This window comes from Myotis nattereri (genome assembly GCF_964212035.1).
Source record: "Myotis nattereri genome assembly, chromosome: 5".
Taxonomy (NCBI): domain Eukaryota; kingdom Metazoa; phylum Chordata; class Mammalia; order Chiroptera; family Vespertilionidae; genus Myotis; species Myotis nattereri.
Genome location: NC_138080.1, coordinates 83,803,960 through 83,822,924, shown reverse-complemented (window position 1 = coordinate 83,822,924; position 18,965 = coordinate 83,803,960). Strand labels below are relative to the sequence as shown.

Below are 18,965 nucleotides of genomic sequence, written 5' to 3'. Positions count from 1 at the left end.
TGGTGGCAGCCAGCAGTCTCACTCCCATCTTTGCAGGCTATGTAATCAGCCTCCCTTTAATCCTGCCGAGCTCCACACTGCCTGGCACCAGAGGCCAGAAGCTGCACCTGGGTAATAATTTAACAAATCAGCTGTCTGGCTCTCCTGCCAGGACACCCACCCTGGAGCTTACACAGCTGCTGATGCTAAGGCTACAGCCCTACGGGATGTCAGCTAAACAGCAGGTACCAGGGTCTCCAGGCCCACACACTTTCCAGCTCTCTCCTGCCAAAGAAAATCAAGGTGAGGTGTTTGATACAAGGCCATCCTCAGAGACTGTGCCTCCTATGCCATACCTAGCTTCCTGGGGACTTCTAAGTGTCCTTATTTTGCCAAATGCAGAACCAAAAAAACAGAGCCCTGCTCAAGGAGGAACAACACATACTCTCAGGAACCTGGATTATAGGAACAGACCAGGACACACCCGTAAGACACAGGAGCGAACTGCAACAAATGTATACCAAAAACACTTTGAGACCTACACAAGTAACAACCAAATACTGGTATGAAACTAATTGCGGAGCTTGTCCCAGAATGTGTCTGAGTCACACCCAGCCTAGAACCCAGGAAAATAAGTTAAATGGTCCACAAACTATTTGTAATACTCATTCATCTTTTTGCTATTTATCTGGAAATCATTGAAAGAAAAGATCTTTTCAAGGTTACAAATAAGATGCCCACTTTTAAAAAGTAAAAATTCTGCCATGATGGGCCTTACAAAAATATAAATCATTTTGCCCAAAAGCAGTGGAAGAGGGAAGTAACCTAAGGAGACACAGCAATCAGCAGTTAAATAACCATCAGCAAGCTATAAGCTGTCACAAGCAACGACTGCTGTCAAATACTGATTAACAGGCACTCTATAGTCCAGTGGTCGGCAAACTGAGGCTCGCGAGCCACATGCGGCTCTTTGGCCCCTTGCGTTTGGCTCTTCCTAAGCCTTAGGAGTACCCTAATTCAGTTAATAACAATGTACCTACCTATATAGTTTAAGTTTAAAAAATTTGGCTCTCAAAAGAAATTTCAATCGTTGTACTGTTGATATTCGGCTCTGTTGACTAATGAGTTTGCCGACCACTAGTCTATACCAGTGGTCTGCAAACTGCAGCTTGTGAGCCACATGTGGCTCTTTGGTCCCTTGAGTGTGGCTCTTCCACAAAATACCACGTGCGGGCGCGCACATACAGTGCAATTGAAACTTCGTGGCCCATGAGCACAAGTCGGTATTTTGTGGAAGAGCCACACTCAAGGGGCCAAAGAGCCGCGTGTGGCTCGCGAGCCGCAGTTTGCCGACCACTGGTCTATACCATTCACATTAAAAACAGCAGAGCATGGATTTTTAGGATAATCTATAAAAGCACTTCAAATCTGGCTCTCAGTCCTGTCTTGAGAAGGGAAACAGGATTTTTTAAATAACAATACTCGCTTATCACCAGTGCTTTGAGATTGGTTTGCCACTAACATTAGATAACATCAGGGTGAAAATTTATTCTAAAATCAAAGAGGGGTGTCTAAGGTCACAGAGGCCCTACAGCCAGGCTTTAGGATGGACAATGAGAGAACTGGGTCTCACTCAGCAGTCTGGGGTTTTCCTTCTGCAGGAGAAAGAGGACAAGCACATTGAAGGGGAGCCGAGCTCCTGAGGGCTGACTTCCACCATGCACTGGGGCAGCCAACATGTTCTATCTGCATCTGTGCCGGGGTCCAGCCCCAGCAGGTCCAGGGATCCCCAAAGGTGTAGACGGAGTCGGCGAAGAAGGAAGGACACGGAGACAGCGTTCAATTGATCAGCAGCCTAGCCAGGATCTCCAGCCAAGTTCTGGTCTCGATCTCCAGAGAGGTTCTGCTTAGGATCTCCAGCCAGGTTCTGTGTCCATGTTCTCTGCTAGGTTCTCCAGCCAGGTTCTGTAGCCATGTTCCCTCGCTAGGTTCTCCAGCCAGGTTCTGTCCAGGTTCTCAAGCCAGGTTCAGTCACCAGGTTCTAGTCAGGTTCTCTTGCCAATTTCTGTAGTCAGGTTCAGTCCAGGATCTTTTGCCATGTTCTCTCGCTAGGTTCTATCTCTAGGTTCTGAGGCCAGTTTCTGTCCAGGATCTTTTGCCATGTTCTCTCCAGCGAAGTTCTTCTGTCTCTAGAGAACGTTCTGTGTAGGTTCTGTGCCAATTTCTGTCTCTCTCTCTCTGTCTCTTGCTGTCTTGTTACATCTGTATTTATACCAGTTGATTCAATCCTATCAATCTCTATTACAATGGTTAGGGCATTTCTTATCTCCATTCCAGGGAGTAAAGATTATGTAGCTTAAGCATGATTGTTCGTAGTTAAAGTGATTAATTACCCGCCTGGCACTTAGTTGAGGGGTTTTATTCCCTCCCTAACTTCAGGGGAAAATCCCTACCTGGGGAAACAATCTTTCTCAGAGAGGAGACCTTGGTTAAAACACATAGTGCCAAGAAGGTGAGCAAACATTTTAAGAACAGTATGCCATATATGCCAGGTCCTTTGAAACAGCAAGGATGGACCGGCTCCCGGCACATCTGCTTATCACTTCAAAGGAGACGAACAGAGGCGGTGGCCCCTTTTACCCCATCATTTCCTGTTGGTCATTGCCCTCACCTGAATAGAGTTAAATGCTCATGTGTTCAGCACAAGCTTCAAGACAGATGACCTGGGCCCATTCCCTGCTCTGCCCTCATCAGGTAAATGGTGCTGACCTAGTTACTTTACAAGTTGCCTTAGCTGTAAAGTGGGAATAGTGATATCCCCAGTCTTGTGAGGTTGTTGAGAGACTTAAATGACAGAATGTATTTAAAAGCTTAGCACAGTTCCTGCCTCATAGAGAACACTCAGTCAATGGCAGCTGCTATTATCAACATCATCAGCATTTCAATAAATGGGGGTTCAGCTGTGAACCACAACAGCAAAGCTGGATAATCCACCAGTCATTCAGCCAATATTGATTGACTGCTCACCCCGTGTGCCAGGCACCGTGAGAGAGGTTAGACATACAGCAGTGAATAATGTGAGGCTCAAACTCCTACAACTCCGGTGGGCTGGAAGACAGTCACGTAACCAATAGTGTCAAGGTTCCAGATAAGAACCAAAAAAAAAATGCACACAATGAGACAGTCCAAATGTCTTATTACAATTTAGGATGAATTTTAATTGTGACATGGGTCAAAAAATATATACTATCAGGCACCATATTACATCTGTTCCCTACAAAGGAATTATACTGAGATTCAACTCTGCACTGTTTTTACCAACACACCCAAAGAGTTAATGTTCAACAGTGGGCTAAAGTCCAGCACTGACGGGAGTTGCTGCCAGATCAATCAATATACACCAGGATGAAGATAGCCTTTAGAGCAGCCGTGGGCAAACTACGGCCCGCGGGCCGGATCCGGCCTGTTCGAAATGAATAAAACTAAAAAAAAAAAAAAGACCGTACCCTTCTATGTAATAATGTTTACTTTGAATTTATATTAGTTCACACAAACACTCCATCCATGCTTTTGTTCCGGCCCTCCGGTCCAGTTTAAGAACCCATTGTGGCCCTCGAGTCAAAAAGTTTGCCCACCCCTGCTTTAGAGACAGACAGATTCCAGTGTGATACCACCAGAAAACACACAGTCACAAAACTGAAGATGCATGGACATCTAGCCGGCTGCACTTACGAACTGTGAATATGAGTCGTCAGGCAAACTAACTCTCAGGACAAATGTAAGACTACACTGGCCTACTGTTGACAATTCAACAGAAAGTGAAGAGTGAGCCAACTCTGGGGAAAAGGGAAGAAAGGAAGAAAATGGACCACCAAAGGCCTCTGCAAGATAACCAAAACAAGCTGAGAAGTCGATGCAATCTTTTCCTTAAAGCCCACGATGATACTCTTAGGAGGAAGTCCTTATGAGGAATGGAGTTGGTTAGTAGATTAATCATTGATCTCCTCCAACTTTTTATTTCCTTCAAAGGGTTGGGTCATATGCCACTTTATGGCCAACCTAAAAGCTAATGTGAATTACTAAATGTACATCACAAATACTTTTATCTAGATTTGACTCAACTTATAATCAAAGGGCAATATACACCAATAAGTAAAGGGCAAAGATGAAAAATATTACACTTAGAGGCACTCTATTTTCTAAACAGGTTATAAGAAAATTAGAGGCCCAGTGCACGGATTCGTGCACGGGGTGAGGAGCAGGGGTGAGGGGTCCCTCAGCCTGACCTGAGCCCTCTTGCAACCCCGGACCCCTTGGAGGATGTGGCAGTGCACCAAGCGGCAGGCAGCCAGGGAGGAGCCCGAGCCAGGGCCAAGAGCCATGCTGCTCGCGCTCATCCCGGCCCACTGTGCCTGCCGCTGCCGCTCCACTCGGTAGCACTGCCGCAGAGTCAGGAGAGGCTTCCGCCACCGCAGCTGTGCTCGCCAGCCGTCAGCCTGGCTTCTGGCTGAACGGCGCTCCCACTGTGGGAGCGCACTGACCACCAGGGGGCAGCTCCTGTGTTGAGGGTCTGTCCCCTGGTGGACAGTGTGTGTCATAGCAACTGGTCGACTGGTTATTCCAGTCATTCAGTCATAACGGTCGCTTAGGCTTCTATATATATAGATATAGCTTTTCATAAAAAGTCCTCCAAGCACAGAGTAGGCATTGGAAATTGACTTAACAGATGAAGAGCATTACCCAGTGCTTCTCAAATTTTAATGTTCAAACCAATCACGTGGGTATCTTGTTAAAATGTTAATTCCAATTCTGTAGGTACCAGGCGGGGCCAGGATCTTGCATGTGTAACAAATTTCCAGACAAGGCTGATGCTGCTGGTCTAGGAACCATAATTTGAGAAACAAGGACCTGGGCCTGCCGGTCACAGTCCAGAGAGGAACAACTCCCTTGCAGTGAGGCATCTGTTTGGGGTTATAGATGGCCCAGAGAATGCAGTCGAAGCCGAGGACGGCACTACCCACTCTAAGCAGCATTCCTCAATGCAAAGTCCAAGGATCACCTGCTTCAGTCACCTAAATGCTTGTGAAAATACACATTTCCCAGTATGGAATGGCTTCCATTGCAACTGATACATCAAAATTTCTGGAGAAGGAAACTGCATTTTCAACAAATAACCCCTGAGAAAGTTCCAATGCACACTAAATTTTTAAACTAAGCTAAGACCCCTCCAGGAAAAAAAAAATCAAAGTAAATACACTCAAAAATTTGCCTACAATAATATTAAGGGATTCACAGACCTCCTGAAAACTTTCCTGGGCTTTCAGGGAAAAACCCCTGGTCCACCACTTCACTCGATCACATACCACCTTCACTTTTTTTTTTTTTTCTAAATCCACAGTATTTAAAAGTTTTACATAAACTCATTTTTACTGACATGTAATATAAAAGGAAATGTTATATGTAACAGTTGTGAAATTGAGGGTTTGATCCTTAGTTACAAGTTTCCCAAATGAAATATATAATTATCAATACAAAAATTTTTGTTATTGTATCACCAAAAACCATCTCTTGTGTCACCTATACATAAGAACTACTCCTCTTTGGGAAACACTGGTTCATACAACCCAGGAATCTGGGATCACCAGAGGATTTTATGATGCACTAATGGACTGTGATGTGGAGGGTGCCTATTCTGGCAATCCCAGATGACCTAATAGCTTCAGTCTACATACACCTGGCAATGCTGGCTATGGGAGAATAAAAGGGGGATTTTCCTCCTAATAGAAGGCCAGGAGATATGACAGGTATGGAGGTGAATGACCTCTCCCTATGCCCTTTTGTGACCTGCCTGATCCCATCAATGAGGTGAGCCAATCCACCCCACCCCAACCCTGCTTCCTCACTGCATGGACCGGAGGTGGGCCAACCTGCTCCTCTCCGGAGAATTTAACATTAGTGCACAGAGGAGCTTGTTCACTGATGCTGGAATGCTGGACATTCACACTGAGGAGTCTTTCATAATTGGGTTGGGGCGGCCTCTTCCTCCTGTGCGCACACTGAAGCCAGAAGCTGGTCTGTGGAGGCAAGTGATAGGAGACCCAGCAGCCCCAGAGAGAAAGTGCACACACCCTGGTTCCTGACTTCCCAGTTCCTGGTTCCAGGTCAGCGATACTTCCTGCCTTCAGGGTCCATGGGACATCCCAGCATCTCAGCAACGAATTTCTCACCTCTTGGCTTCAGCTGGTTTGAGCAGGCAGCTGCTCCTCACAACCCAATCACCACTAAACAGAGACTCCCTGTGCTGCACGGCCCTGACTCAGATGGCCAGGTGGAGCTGAAGAAAGGCCAGGAGCCAGGAGTCAGGGTGGGCATCCTTCCAGATACACCCCAAGAGAGAGGGGGCTGGAACCTTCTCATAGGGACAGGGAAGGGGAGTTGTAATTGAGGGTCCTCCACATCACTTCAGGTGACAGATGCCACAAGAAGGAGCTGATACAAGGTTACAAGCAGCTCTTCCTTCCTGCAGATTGTGGGGAAAGAATAAGAATTATAACAAACACAGCTCACATTGACTGAGTGTATTAGCATATGAGCTACGCTTTTTATAATGATGATCTCAAATTTATTCTTCCTGAAAGTCCAATGAAGGTGGAAACCAAACTCAGAAAAATTAAGTGATTGCCAAGGTAATACAGCTAATAAAGAGAGGATCCAAACCCCAGAGTCTGAGCTCTTACTCATCATGCTGTGTTGCTTTATGAAATGATATTAAAGGACAGTGCAGGAACTCCAATTAGAGCTAGTGTCTGAGTGACAGCATAAGGTGCAGCCAACAAAAGATCCTTCCTCCAGCAGCCCTGCCTCCTGTGCCAGTCCCTGACCCCTGCCAGCAATACCACACCTATGGGCACAGCACCAAGAAAATAATGGTGTACAAAGGCAAGAAGCTGAGAGAAAGTGTGCCAACTGGCTAGAGCATGGCTTGGCTGACCTGGCTTTGGCCCAGGTCACAGACAGAGATGATTAAAGTAGAGTGATTTTATTTTTAAATAGTAATTGGTACGTGGCATTGTCTTTTGTGGTCCCACATGGGATGGCAGAGAAGATACACGTCCAGGCCAGGCAGATCTAAAGAAACCTGCCAATAGCCATCAGAACACCTAACAAACACTGGAAGAAAATCCACATTCCCAGGCTTGGGAGAGGGTGACGCGCTAAGGGAGAGAAAGCAGGACCTTAATTACAACTCCAAAGCCCATTCTGATGCCCCTATTATTCATATCTCACTCCTAAAATCTAAAGCCCAGAGCAGGCAATTAACCTGTCAACATTCACCAATCAACTAAAACTCTGATTATCCAGACTCCAAGTAGATCCAACTCTGGTGAGGAATTTTAAACAAGACACCTAACTTTTCCATGTTTGTGTGGCTGATTTTACTTTTAAAACGATGCTGATGGATCCACTTTCCACCATCTTTGCAGGAGGGGTGAACAGTGTAATTCAAGAACTCTGAATGACCGATTTGGGAGAGTCAGTGAGCCAAGCACTGAAGTTGTGCGGATCTACCCACACCAGCTCCCGAGAGATGGGCACTTGCTAGGCGGCTGCTCAGGGTGGGGGATGCAGTCTATGGTTAGGGAACGGGAATAACAAAAATGGCTGGCTGAAACGGCAATTAACCCAAGATCCAATCCCACCCACAGGCCACCTAAGGTGCTCTTAGCCTTCATCATGTCTACAGCAGGGAAACCCATCTTATGATCCAAAGCTTTCAAGGCACAATCCTCTTGGGGTCTCCCCTCCTGCATCTCCAACTCTTTTTCACTTGGCTCCCTGCTTCCTACTCTTACCTTCAGAAGAAGATGGTCCCCCAAGTTCTACCCAAACCTCCTGCTTTAAACTGAGTATTTGTGTATCCCCAAAATTCACCTATTGAAACCCTACTCCCCAAAATATTGATATTAGGATGTGGGGCCTTTGCAAGGGAATTAGGATTAGATGAGGTCATGAAGGTGGGGCCCTCATGATGAGATTATAAGCCAGGAGAGAGCTTGCTTCCTCTCTCTGCTCTCTACTACAGAAGGATACAATGGCAAGTCTGATACCTAGAAGAGGGTTCTCCCCCAAACTGATCATAGTGGCACTGGTATCTCAGACTTCCAGCCTCCAGAACTGTGAGAAATAAATGTCTGTTGTTTAAAAGCCAAACAGTCTGTGGCACTTTGTTGCAGCAGCCTGGACACACGAAGACACCCCTTCTCTCACCCTTAGTTTTAACAATAACGCTCTCCCCTTGCCAACTCCATTCCTGCTTTTCCACCTGCCAAGCTTCATCACCTGAATACTGTGCTGGCACCTCCCTCCCACTTGTTTCTCCACCTGAGTTCCTCATTCTGGCACAGGGAAGAGAAGTAACATTTACTGAACTTCCAACACCTGCCAGGCACTGTGCTGGGTGCTTTCCATGTTCTGTATTTAAAAGAATCATTAGTCTCGGGCGCCCAAGGTCCACAATCCCATCATTGTCTCTGTCTCCCACCTCTAACCAGTGGCCAGGCCCCATCTATGTTCTTTCTCATTATTTGACCTTCACTTAAGCCCTCTTCTTCCCACTCTCTGAGTTTCTCCCTACCTGGCCTCCCCACCCCAGTCTTTCCTCCAAGTGCACCATCTTAGAAACTACCATCTTAGAGCCCATGGCTGATCCCATCACCCCTCCGCTCAGGACCTTTGAAGGCACATCCCTTTTCCTTCACACCAACCAGAAGTGCCTTGCGTGGCTCTCACAAACCCTCCAACTCACTGCCCACTGGTTCCTTGCAAGCCTGCTGGGCTCCAGCCGAACCATCTGACTCCCATCCCTGAGGCCAGGCTGTACTTTCCAAGCCTTTGCTTACATAGTTCTCTCCATCTAAGGGGCCTTTTTCTCCCATTCCTTCAGGCCCAACTCCTCTTCCTCCAAGGCCCAGTGTGGACATGGCATATCCTACAAGATGCCTTTGCTTATTCCTCCCATCTAGCATCCCCCTCATGTGAAGCCTGGCTTCACGGGTTCACTCTGCCTATGGCACTATTAAATGGTGTTCTCCTCGGAGACTGAATGCCCCTCTGGAGCAGGGGCTGGATAGGCTTATCTCTGCAGCACGCAGGGTACCTAGTATAGCTCTTTTTAACAAAACAATATCAATTCACTCATTCAACACATATTGACTCAGTGTCTACTATGCACGAAGGTGTTACAGGATGCTCGGTATACAATGGTGAACAAAAAAAAGACATGGTTCCCACCCTTATGGGCTTCCCATCTAGTGAAGTGACAAGCTTTATTAGTCAAATCTTACCCAAATGAGTACACAGTTAGCATCAACTCTATGCTGCAGAAGTAAAGAACCAGTGTACTATAGAAGAAGCACAGAAGGACAAGCAAGGCCAACCAGAAGAGTGAAGCTGAGATGAGACTGAGGGGTGAGTGGTGAGAACAGGAAGTGGCCAAAATATTCTAGGTCCAGCAAAAAGTCGGTGCAAAGGCCCTGTGGTGGGTGGGAGTGGGGCCAATATGACGGAAGTCTGAAAAGCATGTGGGAGAAGGATGCAAGAAGGTAACAAGGTCATCTTAATAAATGTATAGAGTAAATATAAATACATGACCTTCACCTGATTAACATACCTTTTTTTAGCCAATAAAACTAACCTTAAATCTATAGTAGAATAACAAATATAATTTAAAAAATACTTATTTTCCATTTGAAATAATTTCCTCCTTAAATATGAGTTAAACCCCCCTCCCCGCAAAAAAATAATAATAATAATAACAACAATAATTAAAGTAAGTTCTCCTGGCTATGAAAACGTACATGAGATCAGAATCTGATAAAAATGCCATGCTGTTTTATTCTTAATTAGAAGCTGGACACCGAACTGGGAAACAACCTGTCAATCATCCTGCACTCATACTAAGAGCAGAGGCTAACAACTATTGAACATTAACTAAGGGTGTTACATGCATTATCTCATTTGATCTTCACAAAATGAGGCAGGTAGGAATATCATTCCCATTCTACAGATAAGACAACTGAAGCTGAGAGATGAATAGTTGGCCCAATGTCACACAGGTGATGGAACAGTAAGGCCAGGATCTGAACCAGGTCAATGGGACTCCAGAGCCTGTACCTTAAACCACCACACACACTGCTGCACAAACTAGCCATACTGTCAGCACTTCTGGGAGCATTTTTATTTTTTACCTCCCCTTGTTGCACCACATAGTTAAGCTACTAACCACTGACAATGGAAAAAGGATAACATGATCTCCGAAGGAATGCAGTCAAACTTCTGGTGTCAGCTCCCTTCCTGTTCCAGGTCTCCCTCAAAACGCCCAACTCTTCCTCCAGTTTTAATAAAGAAAAGTTTCCCAGTTCATTGCAATACTTAATATCCTGAGAGAACAGGAATTGGAAACTGATGAATCTTCTCAGGCTACATCTCGGCCAAAGTCAACAGACTCCAAACCTCTCTTATAGGCAGTCACTGTTTACAGAACATGTAACCGGAAGAGGGGGGTTTCAGATTACTGGAAAACTCTAGCCGTGGTTTTCCCAACTCTTCACAAAGTTCTGAGTCTTGTCTGAAGGACAATATCACACTTTCCTTGTCAACAAATCCTTCCCCAAACTATCTCTACCATTCTGTCTCAAATCCTGTCTGTAAGTAGCCAAGGCACAGGGTGGGTGAAATTGTGCATCTACTTGTGGCCTGGCTGACCCTTCTAGGATCAGCCAACCAGCCTAGGTCACCACCAAGATCTCATTAAACTAGTAGTGGTGGCCACCACAGAGTCAGTGCCCAAACCCGAAGCTGGCTCACTTTCTAGAACTCCTGCTACCCTCAAAAACCCATCTGAGCAACTCAAGGCCTAGGTAATACAAGTGTATTTTGAAACTGTATTCCTGAACCACACTGTTCTGGGCTGAACCGTGTCCCCCTAAAAAGTGTATGTTGAAGTCCTAAGCCCCAGTACCTGAAAATATGACTGTGTTTGGAGATACGGCCTTTAAAGAGGTAATTAAGGTAAAAAGAGGTCATACTGGTGGGCCCTAATCCAGTATTACTGGTGTCCTTATAAGAAGAGATTAGGATTCAGATAATAGCAGAGGGAAGACCATGTGAAGACACAGGGAGAAGACAGCCATCTGTAAGCCAAGGAAAGAGGCATCAGAAGAAACCAACCTGCCAATCCCTAGATCTCAGGCATCTAGGCATTAAAATTGTGAGAAAATAAATTTTTGTTGTTTAAACCTTCCAGTATGTTGTACTTCATTATGGCAGCCCTAGCAAACTGAAATGCACACCGTTCAAGTTGTTCCTAACTCTTAGTAATTCCCCTGCCACTCTGTGCAGGGCACAGGCAGGCTGGTATCCTTTCTGAAGCAGTCAGCCCATCCAGTGATGGCGAACCTATGACACGCGTGTCAGAGGTGACACGCGAAATCATTTTTTTGGTTGATTTTTCTTTGTTAAATGGCATTTAAATATATAAAATAAATATCAAAAATGTAAGTCTTTGTTTTACTATGGTTGCAAATATCAAAAAATTTCTATATGTGGCACGGCACCAGAGTTAAGTTAGGGTTTTTCAAAATGCTGACACACCGAGCTCAAAAGGTTCTCCATCACTGCTACAATACAGCCACTGGGCACAAAAGTCACAATTAGACAGTCCACTGAGTGCTTGAGTCAATGAAGACTTCTGTCTTTCAGGGACTGCGGGCAGATTGGGCAGAACCAGGACAAAAACCTTATGTCTATTTTGTTAATTACAGAATTGAAAAATAGAATTTTTCTTTTTATAAATGAATAGAATTAAAATTGAGTCAAACCCATCCAAAGACAGATGTCTAGACTCAGCACCAATATCTCTGTTCTAGACTGACTAAGCTTTTCCTGTAGCAGTAATAAAGAACTGTGTTAAACAAATCCTTACAGCACACTGCAAGGCCAGGATTTCTGCCCAAACACCCTCAATACTACAGGAAGAGAGGAGGGGACACTGGGGTGGGAAAAGCAGAAGAGAGGGGAGCCTTTCTCAGTTAACAAAAGGACAAAAAAAATCCCTCCACAAAATGTCATCCAGAGCATGAGAATGTCAACTCATCACAACTCATCACGTAGATAGGTGTTGAGTAAGCTTATTTCAAGAGTGACCAGTAGCTTTTAGAGTCCTATGATTAGGATATGAGGCTCCAAGCCATGCAAGATTCCTAAAGGCTGTGGGGCTTCAAGAATTACTTGCAGGCTAAGAAGCAAGGAGAGAATATTTCAGTTGGGTGCTGCTGAAGCTAAAGCAGCAGGGGGGGAGCTCAAAGCCTGGTACAATACTGGGCACCTAAGTATCATAATTAAACAGCCAGCATTTATTAAGCAACCACTGAGCCAGGCCCTGTGCTTAGGACTCTTCGGCTGCGCCAGCTCACAATAACCATGGCAGGTAAGGCTAGTATTACTCCCATTTAACAGCTTAAAATAAGGCCAGAAGAATATGAGCTCGGTGAAAGCATGTTTTTTCCCCCATTTTGTTGGTTAATATACCCCCCAGAGCATACAGCAGTGGCTGGCTTATAGCAGGCACGCAATGTTTATTTGTGGAATAAATGAAGAAAGAGGTTACTTGACAATGTCACAGAAGGAGCAGGCCCCGGATTTGAAACCATGCTGTCAACTTCCAGAGCCCACACTCTCAGCTTCTGCTCTGTGACACAGGGTAAAAAAAAAAAAAAAAAAAAAAGTTGCTAAAGAGATGAGGGGAACTCCCAGCACATAAGACAGTTTGGTCCATGGCACGTTTCACAGTATCTACGCCAATTGCTCCTCAGCACTGGCAACGTTACTCTGCACCCAGAGTACAGAGCAATTATTCAAGGGACCAGTGCCCATAGATGATTACGGAAAAGGACAGCCGAGAATGCTCCCTTCCCTTATACCTGTGACACTCCCTGAGGCTTCACACACAACAACTTGTGTTGTACCCAGTAACTCACTGTAGTGTGGGAGGGGGAGATGGAGGAAACGTTATTGGAGATTTATTCATCTGACTCGCCAGGAATCTATTGGCTACAGCTGGTTCAATCTACAAAGGAACTTCCCAAAGTGTGATAATAAGCACACCAATTTTCAGTGTACAAAATCATTTTAGGTGGCACGTAAATAAACATTAAAAATTGATAGATTGATTTCTATGGTTACTTTGGTTTGGGGCAAATTATACTGGTGTTTTATTTATGGCCAAGTTATAAAATACTCTTGTAAAACAAAGAGTGTCCTTTCAAAAAAAACAAGTACATCCATTTAACGAAAAATATTAGGTGAACAATAGAATAGGTGTTACGTCAATGTGGCAGAAAATCATGATAGAAACACGTGAGTGACTAAAGTTTGGGAAATACGGTTTCCTGGAACTTTCTAAGTTCTCTGTGTCATATGTTCCCATCCCTGCAATTCACCCATCCACCCAGATGTGCCATAGATTAAAAGGGAGAGAATTTACAGAGAATACATTTTAAATTTTCCATCAAAATCTCTTAATAAATGACTATACCTGAGAGAAGGATAGACAGATTGATCGAGATTGAGAGAGGCAGGGAGAGACTGAGAGACAGACAGAGAGCAAACACACAGACACAAAAGGCATGTTCATGAAGATATTATGAAGTTAACAACAGGGCTTGACCTGGGGCTAAAGTCCTGCCCTCTGCCTGGAGAGAGCTGTAACACAGAGCTCCCTTTGATGCTAAATTCCACACTGATTCTTTCGGCTATTATTTTATGGCATGGTAGCTTAGCTCAGCCCTGTCCAAAGCATTGTATTGAGGTCTCTGGGACCTGTTCCAACAAAAACACACAATGAGGCCTTCTCTCTCTGATAAAGCCAGGCGCCCCTCCCTCTGTGATCGGCTCCCCTACTCCTCACAGACAAAAGTAAAGTCCCATTCTGAGAAGAGTTCAGCCAGCCAAATGCTGCCTTCTCCTCCTTACCTTCCCCATTGGGGCTGATCAAATTTCAGGTAGGCTGTGGGTCTAGGGGCAGCCGTGGGCAAACTACGGCCCACGGGCCGGATCCGGCCCGATTGAAATGAATAAAACTAAAAAAAAAAAAAAGACCGTACCCTTTTATGTAATGATGTTTACTTTGAATTTATATTAGTTCACACAAACACTCCATCCATGCTTTTGTTCCGGCCCTCCGGTCCAGTTTAAGAACCCATTGTGGCCCTTGAGTCAAAAAGTTTGCCCACCCCTGGTCTAGGGTGAGCTGAACTCCAGGACAGAACCTAGGGGTGTGGTCAGCTCCAGGGGAAATAAGAGCACCTTCATGGCTAGAGAAGGAAAATCTGAAAGGGAAGCAATGGTGCCACAACCTGCACCAATCAAACGTAAGCCCCATGAGTGCAAGGACTTGCCTTATTCATCTGTATTCCCACAGCCATAAGCAAACAATGTCTGATGCTCAGTAGGTACATAGTAAACACCTATTGAATGAACAGATGAATGATTGGGTGATGAATGAATGAATGAATGAATGAGTGGGTGGGTAAATGGATGGGTGAATGGTGGATAAATGGCTCCAGCAGGGCTGGGAAGAGGAAGTGAAGAGGAGGTATGACTGTAAGATTATTTTATTCCTTTTTGCTTGAGAACTAGCAACTGTATAAACAGGAGACCCCAAAGGACTAGTTCTCCCTTTTCACAGCCACCCCTAGCAGGTGGTGCATTAACAGCAGAATTTTTTTGACCCCTGAGCCATCTAGGCTCATAGCAGATTGCACCAAACCAAATGCCTTGACTCTCCAGATCATGCTCAGATATCCCAACCTGTATTCTTGATCTCTATCATCTGAAAAAAGGAAGAGATGAGCCGTTCAGGGAATGATAATGACTTGCACTGACTGACTAGATCCCTTCTTCTGAGAAGTTCAAAGTCCTTCACATCCTGGCTTCCAACAAGGGACTCTATTTAGAGTATATATGTTGTTGTTTTTCTTTCCTTCTTTTTCTGTTTGCTTATCTGAATTTTCTAATCACTCTACATGAACATAGGTTACTTGAGCAATAAAGATGTCTAACACAGACTGATAAGACACATGAATTCAACCACTCAAAACAGACCCTGACAGCGCATATTTACGTCCCATTTTAACATTTTCAAATGACAAAATTTAACACTACCATTCCATGCAATTGCATTCACCTAAGCCCTTTGAAACGCAAGCTGTAAATTCCTGATAAAAGTCAAAACTCATGACTTAAAACCAGAACACCCAGTCATATAGGCACTTATAAAAGGGGTAACTAACTGATGGGCTAGGTGCCAGAGAATTAAATCAGTAAAAAAAAACCACAAGCTTACTAAGCAATACACCATATATGGGTAAAACATATGTTCAGAGTTCACTCGTGGTAAGAAAAGCTGTTCTTCATCTCTCTTCCGGTGGCAGAAACTTCCACAGCAGCTGACAGGGGCCAAGTACCATCTGTAATAAGAGAAGAGCTTTTCTTTTTTGTGGGGCATCTTGGAGCTCAACTCTAGTCTCAAACAGATGGACCAAGCTCTAAGTAGCTCAGCCACCAGCTAAGAGGGCCTCCATTTCTGCCCAGTCCTGGGATTTCATTATCAATGGCCAATCCATTCCACAAAGCAATAACAAGGAAAGCAGCTGAGCTAGCGATTAGAAGACCTGAGTTCTAGATCCAATTCTAGCCACACGCTGCACAATTCAACCACTTCATGCCTTGGAGACTCCATTTTACGAGAAATTAGTAACACTAGCCCTATCTCACCGGTTGCTGAGGATAAAAATTAAGGGAAATGTTAAACTGTGTAAGGGAGAGAGGGTAAAAATTAAGTACCGCTAAGCAAAATTTGATACTAGTTAGATGAATGGAATTTCACCACCTCTAACTATAGCTGAAATTTAGGCAGGAGAGAGAGTCAACTGTTATTCAGTCCGACGTTCTCCTAAAACACAACATTCTTAAACTTAAAAAGAAATAAACAGAACCTTCCAAGTTCTCATTTTCCTTCCACCTTCCTCACTAGGAAATGGCAAAGCTTTTAAAGTACGGCCAGTGAGAACTGCATGAAGAAAGCGAACAATAAGCCCCCAGTTTCCAAGGCAAGCAAGGGGGAAGCCACCTGCACATGGTCCAGCAGAACCCTCTGTCCCGGCTGGTGCTCCCACCCTGTCCTCAGCCCCCCAGAGCTGGGGTTGCACCGTGGGTGTGAACTTGAACATTCTGGCCTTGTATCAAAAAAAAGGGGGTGAGGAGGACAGCCAGGTCAAAGATTTCCCAAGGCTGAATCAATAGAGCTGTCTGTAGACAGAGGGGCAGCAAATACAGTGTATTAGACACACCAGGCTGTGCGGCTGCCTCAGTGAGTCTTTGCTAAGCATGGCCCAAGGACTCCATCCCCCATTCCCCTTCCATACACAAGACTTCCACAATAAAGCTGGCCTGATGTGCTAGGCCTCTGGGAATGAGATTTGAGGTAGAAATTGCTGAACTGAGAGGCTTCGGTTTTTAAGAAAACAGATTGCATTTGAATCCTAGCTGACCCCTTACTGGCTCTGCATCTCTCATCCAGTGGCAAGTTAAGTGAACAAGTTGCTAAACATTCCTGACCTTAAGTTGCTTCACACAAACATGAACTAACCATACCTTTCTAACACAACTGTTGGTAGGGTCAAATTGCATCATGCCTGAAAGCACTTTGCAGTGTTCAGCTCAATGCATTTCACTCACATGAACGTCACACAGAGCATCATCACTATTGTTATTATTCATTGGGAAAAGTGGCTGTGTGTACTTCAAGATTATGTTACAGAAACTCCCTAACTCCAAGCCTGAGAGGCGCTCTAGTGCTACCTTCACCCTTGGGACAAGGGCTGCTGTTCTGTCCCACAGATCGCACCAGGGGACTGTTTCTGCAGAGCCTCCAGCCTCAAAAGAAGACTCACCCCCGCCCCCAACACACACACACGGAAAAGGTGTATACCCTGAACAGAATCAACTGTCAGCTTGCCCCAAACCTGCAGAAGAAATCCAACCTGCACTTGGTTCTGGTTTCCTTATACTACCAAAGCGACTAAAGATGACATGTGCCCACCAGCTGCCTGCATTTACAGAGTCAGGTATCCAAGTAATGGGGTTACATGCTGGGATCGTCCTTTCCTGGTTTCACTAACCTTTTATTTTGTTCTCATCCAGGCATCACTCCAGTTGCCCATATGCACAATTATATAAAAAAATGAGAAAGGAGGCGAAACACAGCGACCACCATGAATATCAATAGCTCCATTCCCAAACCTTCTTTGGAGCAGTGGTTCTCAGATTTGAGAATTTCAACAACCAACTTGAACTAAATACAGAGATATAGACCCACAGACACATACTGTTGCAATATTTTATTATGTCAAGAAAGCATAACCATTTAAATATATAAAGTGATATATATAATCACTTAATATTAAAGAACAGTCTTGACTATTCCAAAATAGTAAGAAAGACACACTCACAAAATAAGACACAAGCCTCTGCATTATATAAATTTAGTTTTAGGAAAAACTCATATTATATTGCCCATCAGCAAAAAATGTGGGACTCGGCATTTAAGAACTGATGTTCCATGAGGAGGTATTGCTCCTTTCCCGTTAAGGGCTATCAGTGCTGCAAGAGGATAAAATACATCCCAGAATGCATGTCTAGAAACAGCAATGGAAAGAGAAGCCTTCTGCCCACATTGACAAATATGACATGAGAAGCAGCTTTAGCCTCCAGGAACATCAGGCTCTCTCTGGCTAACTCCAGTTGCCCTTCTTAACTTTCCCAATTTAAAATCTGTCCAGCTCACCTTTCTGGGTCCTGGTACTTTACTCCAGGTTACTGCTGCTTTACTGGCTTATCCAAACCTCATTCCCACATTTAAGACTGCCTATTAACCCATCTTTTTACCCTCTTCTCTCAAAAATCTGCTCAACTTAAACATAAATTTACCATATGATTCAGCAATTTCACTCCTAGTTACCTTCCTAAGTGAAATGAAAGCATATCTAAGCTTCAATTGCCTCATGTGGAAAATGGGAATAATCACAGAATCTTCCTCATAAGCGCTACTGTGAGGATTACCATGACAATGCACAGAAAGCACCTACCAGTGTTGAGGCAAAGTCACAAAGGAAGTGCTCAGTAAATACAGCAGTTACTGACACCTCCTGATCCTGTCTCTCTATAAACTATACAGTCCTCAGTTATTAAGGACCAAGATTTTTGTTTCTTTTGTATTCGTGTGTTCCCTAGACCTGCAGACAAGAGATGCTCATTGCTGGTGTCCTACGCAGGTAAGGCTTCCAAATGGCCCTGAAGCCTTAGAACACAGATGCCTACACGCCTGTGGACCCCCAACTTCTCTAAGGTGAACTGTGAACATGGCTGCAAGGCTCTGATGATTCCATTCTTGACCTCCTCTTTACCACAAGCTCAACAATACCATGTAGAGAAGGAAGTGCCATCAGAGAGATCTCCTTCTGCCTTATTTCTCAGCAAAGATGTTTGGCTGCTATGCAACCAGTGTTTAATGGATGATAGGGCTAGTCGTGAAAGGCTGTTTCTATTAGCAACAACAAAAGTCTGGGGGCCACAGAGGAGCTGCAAATAACATCATATCCCTGCATCCTATTCAAAATTCTTCAACTCATTTGTAGTGATCATAAAGGCAGCCAAAGATTCCAAACAGTAGAACCAATGGGATTAAATTAGAGTTGGCAGATTTCACAAATAAAAGTCCAAACAACCAGTGAAGTTTCAAGATGTCAGTTGCCAGATAGCTGACCAAAAGCAGAGAGGAAGGCCCCCATGAAATAAAAGAGGCTGAGAATCAGCCCCTCCCAGCTCCTCGCAGCCCGAGTCCGGCAGAAGTGCTTGGACATTCTTGT

The 18,965-nt window shown here is 44.6% G+C and overlaps 1 protein-coding gene across 3 annotated transcripts in view; it reads right to left on the bottom strand.

Moving 5' to 3' along the window:
- Positions 1-18,965, bottom strand: part of ARHGAP26 (Rho GTPase activating protein 26) — a 413,435-nt gene that overhangs the window by 356,614 nt on the left and 37,856 nt on the right. The window lies entirely within an intron of this gene.